This window comes from Boleophthalmus pectinirostris, unplaced genomic scaffold, assembly GCF_026225935.1.
Source record: "Boleophthalmus pectinirostris isolate CB_2022bp ecotype Guang Dong unplaced genomic scaffold, ASM2622593v1 HiC_scaffold_6, whole genome shotgun sequence".
NCBI classification, from domain to species: Eukaryota; Metazoa; Chordata; class Actinopteri; order Gobiiformes; family Gobiidae; genus Boleophthalmus; species Boleophthalmus pectinirostris.
In genome coordinates this window covers 11100217-11107301 of record NW_026571447.1, presented here as the reverse complement: position 1 = coordinate 11107301, position 7085 = coordinate 11100217, and positions in this window count along the sequence as shown.

Sequence of the window (7085 nt, the reverse complement as noted above, 5' to 3'; positions counted from 1 at the left end):
CTACCACGGATAAATGGGATGTTTAGAGAAAATAATAGCTCATTAACACTAGTTTCCCTCTGCCCTAGTGAATGGTTCCACACTGAACGTCTTAAAGAATACAAACTCCAGTTTCTTCTTAACCAATAAAACGATGTAAACATGTGACTATGTGTTTGATTATTGGATTGATGTTCACAGACATTAGAAACTAGCCCAAGTGAACTGTAGCTTATGATAAACAAACTCACAGAAATGCACATAATGTTGTTTAAACCACTAAACTGTACAATGTAGACTGCAAATATTTCATTTAACTATATGAACTCCAACTAAATAAATAATGGAGCTATCCTTACATCCACAAATAACACGAAGTAGAAATCGGCTGCCTGTTTATTAGAGCACATTGCACACTTAAGAACACACGAGTCACACAGTGTTTTCATATTTTACTTATTTATATTTAGATCATCAGGTTATTTATCATAAAACATGAGGATTAACAGGTGTTTGATATGAAAATACATGCATCCTACATGATTAGCACTGGGGTCTGGTCGGTCCTTTAAAAACAGTTATTCTTCTGTGACTTGTCTGAAGCCAAACCAGAGGTCCATTATGTCAGTTCTGTTGTTAAAGTGCGTACAACAGATTTTTATGATTCTCTAAATTTGACTTAATTTGGTGGGATTATAACTATTGTAAATATAAATGATAGTTTTACTACAGTTGAAAAATATGTTGAAAATTAGAGGAAGTAGAGAATTCCACTATTCGAGAAACACACTTTTTTCAGATACTTTAAATATTAATTCAACAGAAAATAAAGGTGTTTTCTTATATTTTTAAGTGGTCAGATAATAATTTCTGTGTAGATGAAAGAAGTTTTTCTAGGGAACAGTTATGAATTCCCTAGTGTAATGTCACAATTTCTCACATTAAGAATTCATGTTTTTCAAGGTCATTTTGAGAAAAAAATACTCCTTTGTATGTAAGATAGATACATTTTATGCCACACTGAAACAGTTGTTGTAAAGCAATAATATATCCATGGCAAAAAGCCAGTAGCCCCCATTAGAAAAGTTACATAGTACTATAACTATAACAATACTACTAACTTCTATTTGCCTTTTTATTAGTATTTTAAAGTAGTACGCTGTGCAGCATCTTTGAGCGTATAGAAAAGTGCAATGCAAATAAAACAGATTATTATTATGATTACTTTTTAGAGATAGGTTACTGACCACATGAAAAAACCAAGCTACTCTACGCTACCACGGATCTCATTCATTCATTTTTCTCTTGGTCCTCTGGTGACTGTTGTTTGGTCTCTGGAGAAGATAGACGACTCTTATTATGCCGAACAATCAGGATTCTGAAAACACAAAATTTACATGAACACAATAAACAACAATTGTTGAAATTCTTCAGGGATGTAGATGTAATTCCCTGTAGCCAGGAACCGTTTAAATGTGTCATGGCCATGGATCTCTCGGTTTATACCAACGTCCATCACATCACGTTTGTGACAGAACTGAATTTGATTTGAATATGGTTGATCGGAGCCATACTTTTTCTACAGAAGGTGGTGTGTGTTTAGTCTCTCTACTTTGCTTTTTATACAAGCAAAAATAGTTTGCAAATGTTGAGTGAAATACATAGTTTTTTTTTTTTTGTCAAATAATGTCATGCAGGACAGTCAGTGTAGATATGGAGGCTCTGAACAGCTTTTCCATGACAGAGGTATGACGGACAGAGACTGTTATCAATCTAAACAGGAAGCTACTAGAAGCTCAAAATAACTCAAAAACTGAATTGTTATTTAGTCAAACACTGATACCTACTGATACCATGCACAAGGAAAGTTTCAGTCACTCTGAACAGCTTTTCCATGACAGAGGTATGACGGACAGAGACTGTTATCAATCTAAACAGGAAGCTACTAGAAGCTCAAAATAACTCAAAAACTGAATTCTTATTTAATCGAGCACTGATACCCACTGATACCATGCACAAGGAAAGTTTCAGACACTTACCAGACATCTTTCAGGTGTTAGATTTCTTAAAGTCCATTATATTGGACTTGTATGCTAATCGCAAATGCTAAAGACTTGTTAGCATTTAATGAGTATCTCGCTGCAAAGAAGCCAAATTTGCATTTTTTAAATGCAGCAGTACTTTGGTATGATGGAATTTGTTATTCTACAAAGACTTGCACCACAGCTGACAGTAAAAATTGGGACAGCACAGATATTTGAGCAGTTTATGCATATTTTATTTGGAGTTGACATTTGACATTTGGAGTAGAACCAGTAAGGCTGACGGTGGCATATAGGTCACATGTCTAAAATCTTGTTAGGGTATTGCTATTTGAAGCAATCTTATGAGTTGGCCAGTTTTTGATGCAACAGCAATAAATTCTCTGCAGCCCAAAAACATTTTCCCCATGGAATGCAGTGTATACACAGAAATAAAATGGAAAAACTGAGATGCTAATCCATAACAACTGTGAGTGGTAAGAAGTACCTGATCATACAGAGAAGCACCAACACCAGCACCATCAGAATGACAGTTGATGCGATTAACAATGGAGTGACCACATCTTCTTGTCCTAAAAGTCATTAGAAAACAAAACTAAGTTAGGACATAAGGAATGTTTGGAGCACAAAAACATTTTATATTTATAGATACTGAACCTGATTTATTTTATCAGTTATATGTATATATTATGACACCACAAGAAAAACTACCATCACCAGAAACAACTAACCATTCTGCTTTTCAGGAGAGTTATGCACAATTTCAAAGGTCTGTGTGTCAGATCCCACAGAGTTGTTGCTGTGACAGACCAAAGTGACTGGATCTCTCCACTGAGGTTTAATAACAGTGAGGACACTTCTTAGAGTTTTGTCACTCAGAGGCTCACTGCTGATGAAGTGGTTGGAGGATGTTTGAGGGAAACTCCACTGTATCAGGGGAATGGGGTTCCCCTCAGTCTCACACACACAGCTTATCTTGACTGAGTCTCCAGAGCAGTTTGAAGAGCTCACGATCTGTGGAGGGACTGTAGATGACAGAATAAATAATAATTAATTTGACCATATAACAGGGGTGTCAAACTCATTTTTGGTCCGGGGGCCGTATCCAACCTACTTTGATTCCAAAGGGGCCGGATCAGAAAACTCATGACATATATACCCCAAAAACAGTAATAAATTAAAATATTTGTGCAGATATTAAATGCAAATCTATTACAGAAATCTTTTTTTAATTGATTAATTCTTTCTTTTACAAAATATTATTATATTTTGAACAACCTGAAACTTTAAGAAAAATGCAATTTCAACACAACATTTTAACATGAACTTGTATGCAAATAGAAAATAAGTAAATTTTTCTTGGAAAATCCTGCACTCGGCTCCACTTTTGTCATTTTTGTTATTTTGCTGATGAGAGTGTCATGGTCAACAGTCAAAACGATCGTTCTTTAAGAGCGTTTGGAAAGAAGCAAGTCTTCAGTTGTGCTGCTCTGGTGGGAGGCGGCCACGCACAGACACGCTGGAGACACTGCTATGCTAAGCAACGCAGAAAATTACCAATATTTTAATATAAAATATAATTAAAAATATTTTAGTAAAAAATCAGACAAGGGCCAGATTAAAGGTCTTGAAGGGCCGGATCCGGCCCTTGGGCCTTATGTTTGACACCCCTGCCATATATAAAATAAGTTTGAAACATACACTGTACATCCAGCTGTTTTACAACAGAATGATCAGTTCCCAGATGATTTTGAACTTGACAGAAAATAGCAGTAGTATCTCTGGAGGCTTTTATGTTTAAAACAGATGAGTTTCCGATCAGAGTGTGAGTTCCTCCATCAGTTTTATACCAGAGGAAGACACTTGGGTTGGCGTCACTGCTGCAGTTTAACATAATATAACTGTGTTCTGTCACTGGACCAGAGGGGGTGACTGTCATTTTAGTGTTTCCAGGTGGATCTGCAACAATAAAATAAATTAAACACACAAATTATACAACATGTGAACTTTTAAAATAAAAACATATGAAGAAATGCATACAGTGGATGTGTAAATGAGTGACAGTAGAGTTCTCAGTCCCAAGTTCATTCTGAGCCACACAGAAAATAGCAGTAGTATCTCTGGAGGCTTTCATGTTTAAAACAGATGAGTTTCCGATCAGAGTGTGAGTTCCTCCATCAGTTTTATACCAGTGGTAGTGCTGTACAGCTGGGTTGGCATCACTGCTGCAGTTTAATATAATATTACTGTGTTCTGTCACTGGACCAGAGGGACTCACTGTCACTCTGGTGTTTCTTGATGGATCTGTGAAAGATATAAATAGAGAAGGTGTGATATATTCTTCCCATTTGTATTTGCTCCATCAATTATGTTCAAACTAAATGTTGATGTTATAAATCCAGAGTCGCAAGAACTTAACAATGTCTATGTTAATCACAATACATTTCATAGAATTATCACTTTTCAAATTTTCTGCTGTTCAAAGATACACATAATCTTCATTTTAACATGAAAAAATGGCATATGTCTTATAAAATGGCTTAAAAATATATATTTAAGACAACTCACATGTAATATCAACCGTGATCTGTGCACTAGAAGACAACACATGTGTGCCATTTTCCTCTGCTGTGGACTGCAGAGCATGTTAAATTTGTATTTGGCTCAGAAGCAGTGAAGTTGAGAGTGGACACTTTGACATAGGTCTTGTCCGGTTGCTCCTGCAGAGTCTCCTGAATGTCCCCCAGGACAGGGCTCCATGTCAGAGTGGGAGGGAGAGACAGACACGGGACAGGAGCAGAGCACTGCACACTCACTGACTGCCCCTCACTCACACTCACAGAGGGCGGAGTCAGGGTAGGGGTGGATGGGATTTCTGAAACACAATCAAAATCAACAAAAATACTTTTTGCAAATAATAGTAGATATTGTAAAATATATTAGTAGATAGGATTTTATGTGATCAAAGCCATACCTAGGACTTGTATATTCACCCCTGCCTCGTTAAATGTATACTCCAGTAGATTGTTACATTCCACTCTGAGAAAATGTTTTTGATTGTGTTGAGGACCAATGCCATGAAAGGTTGTGGTGCAGTTTTGCTGGGTTAAATCTCCTGTTTCTTGTGTTGGATCCAAAAGTGTACTGCTACTATTATCTATCCATACAGCTTTACATCCACTGTGGAGATAGGTTTTATATTCCTCCTTTACTTGAAATGAACAGGGTATTGTCACGCATGATCCTTGCAGAGCTTTTATGCTTTGTGGCAGAAACATATAAAATGTATCACACTGGGTACCTGCACACACAGAAGACAAAGATAGTTAAGTGCATTTTTTACATTGCTGGAAAAAAGACAAACAAAACATATAGCCATTAGACAAAAGTATAAAACAAATATTTAGGACAAACTCACATGTGTGATCTGAGCTGTTGCAACAGCACTTGAAACAGTAGTCCCATCTTCCCTGCTGTAGACTGCTGAACATGATAAGTTGGCTTTTGGGTCAGAAGCAGTGAAGGTGAGAGTGGACACTTTGACATAGGTCTTGTCCGGTTGCTCCTGCAGAGTCTCCTGAATGTCCCCCAGGACAGGGCTCCATGTCAGAGTGGGAGGGAGAGACAGACACGGGACAGGAACAGAGCACTGCACACTCACTGACTGCCCCTCACTCACACTCACAGAGGACGGAGTCAGTGTAGGTGCAGGTGGAACTTCTGGAAGAAAAAATAACAATCAATAATCTCGATTAAACAGTTTTTACTTTTGTTGTCTAATAAAATGTGGGAGAGACCATTCACAACAATCTTCAGTTTTTTATCTGCATAGTTGTATTTTACATTGACACAGTTCAGTCTGAAGTAAACTTGAAGCCCCTGCTCCTTAGTGATGTTATGCACTGTTGTGGTGCAGTTATTCTTGGTTAAGTCTCCTGTTGTTGGTCTTGTGAATTGTACACTTAGTAAACTGATGGCATTTTGCCACAGAGCTTTGCATTCACTGTTCACACTTGAATTATACGTATCTGATACTGTAAAGGAGCAGGGCATTCTCAAACAGGATCCACGCACAGTCTCCACTTGTTGTGGCACAGAGTTACTAAAGCCAAGACAATGGGAACCTATATAAAAAGGTATAAAGGCATAGTTTCAAATGAATTTTACAAATTGCATTTATTAATAATCAAGCTGTTCTTAGCAACCACTCACTGTGCAGCAGGAAGCCCACAAGGAGAACATTTGTCAGAGCAGACATCTGATTTAACAGAAGTAAAATATAATCAACATCTATTCAATGTACAATGCATGTACAGTTAAATGCACATTATTCTATGGTAATGTCAGGTAAGTTCTATCTTGTATCTGATGTTGAAAATGGAGGAATTCAATTTTACCATGTAATGTTGTCTCCACTCTACATTTATTTTGTTACATCTATATAGTAATTGTGTTCAGATTAAATAATATTTTATAATAAAATGTCTGGATACTTACAGTGGTCCAGAACTCTCTCCAAAATGTTTTTAAGCAAAGCTGGACATTGATATTGGGGAAATTCTGATGGCGTCCCTAGCTTGCCAAATCCAGAGTGATGGCTCGCCGTGTTATTTATACAGAGGGACATCAGTCCAGTCTGGTCACCACACCCTTTGTTGCATCTCGAGTCAGAGCCAAACACGATCCTGCATCCTTAGTTTAGTGCTTCGCTAATTGATTCTACAGAAATCTGTGATGGTGTCAGTCCCCTGTGATATTTTCCCTTTTTTATTTTGCTCCTAAGCAGCCATACACACTTAGACACGCTCATACACCTGTCAATCAAGATTCACTGGTGACCAAACTCACGTCCTCATAAAGTGTTGAAAAAATGTGTATTTTGGATCCCAGGCAATAGGGTGTCGTGTCATAACTTTCAACTTTATTATTAACAATTATTTAGTGCAACCACATTAAGGACAACATAGAGCTCCTTTGTCTAGCAGATTTTTGTCTTTTGCTCCAGTGGATTAAAACCAGACTTAAAGTAAACTTTTAAACATAATGTAACTCAGTGCCACGGCA